Source organism: Nannobrachium achirus (genome assembly GCF_963921795.1).
Source record: "Nannobrachium achirus genome assembly, chromosome: 13".
NCBI lineage: Eukaryota > Metazoa > Chordata > Actinopteri > Myctophiformes > Myctophidae > Nannobrachium > Nannobrachium achirus.
Genome location: NC_137833.1, coordinates 13161325 through 13162339, shown reverse-complemented (window position 1 = coordinate 13162339; position 1015 = coordinate 13161325).

Sequence of the window (1015 nt, the reverse complement as noted above, 5' to 3'; positions counted from 1 at the left end):
TGGTGGAAAAAGTACTGACATGGCTATTTTCGCACGGACCGGCAGGTCGGACCGGCAGCCGCCGCACGGACTGGCAGGTAGGACCGGCGAATTGTTTTGGGTTGAAACTGAATCCGGTTTGATAGTTCCGGCAAATTGTAGTCCTTGGAGTACTACAACATGACGTAAAGTGGTTTCCTCTCCCGACCGGATCAAACCTCGAAAAGTGAAGTGATCCCAGATTAGGGTTAAAGTTAGGTTTAGGTATAGTTTTACTCTGGTTAGGGTTAGGGTTAAGGTTAGAGTTAGGTAACGGTCCGGCACCTGCCGCGGCAGCTGCCGGTGCCGGGAATTGTATTCGCTGTCCCTCGAATGTTAACCTGGTGAAATGCTAACCTTCCGACGCGGGTGAGTAGCTAACCTGCCGACGTGGGTGAATATTAACCTCTATGCTTAAACCTAACCCAAACCCTAACCTCAGTAACCCTAACGCTGGTGAGTAGCTGACCTGCCAACGCCCGTAGTCAGAATAATGGGACGTAAAAATAGCGAGATTTCCCCATCGTAACTCACTGCCCTTTCAGTCAAAGTTTGACTTGTACACAGACAGACACACACACACACACACACACACACACACACACACACACACACACACACACACACACACACACACACGTGCAAGAGCAGGCATGCTTGAAACATGCGTGCGTGCCATGCATGCAGCATCGAGATGGCCAGAAGCGATCGCTGCACTTTTGATTCGCAGGCAACCAGAAAGCTTGCTGTTGTGGTCCTTCCTTGAGGCCATCATCATCTTCTTCTTCAGCCTATTACTGCAGCGGTGGTCTGGTCTAGCTGTGGAACTGTGAACACGCTAGGAGGGTTCAGTGCACTTCACACAGCCGTCACAGAGAGAGGAGGAGAGTAACGTTGTGTTATGCAATAATAAATCCCCCCCCAAGCATCTGTGTGTGTCTCTCTCTCTCTCACGCACACACCCTCTCTGAATAACTCTGGATATCTCTCTGGCTCT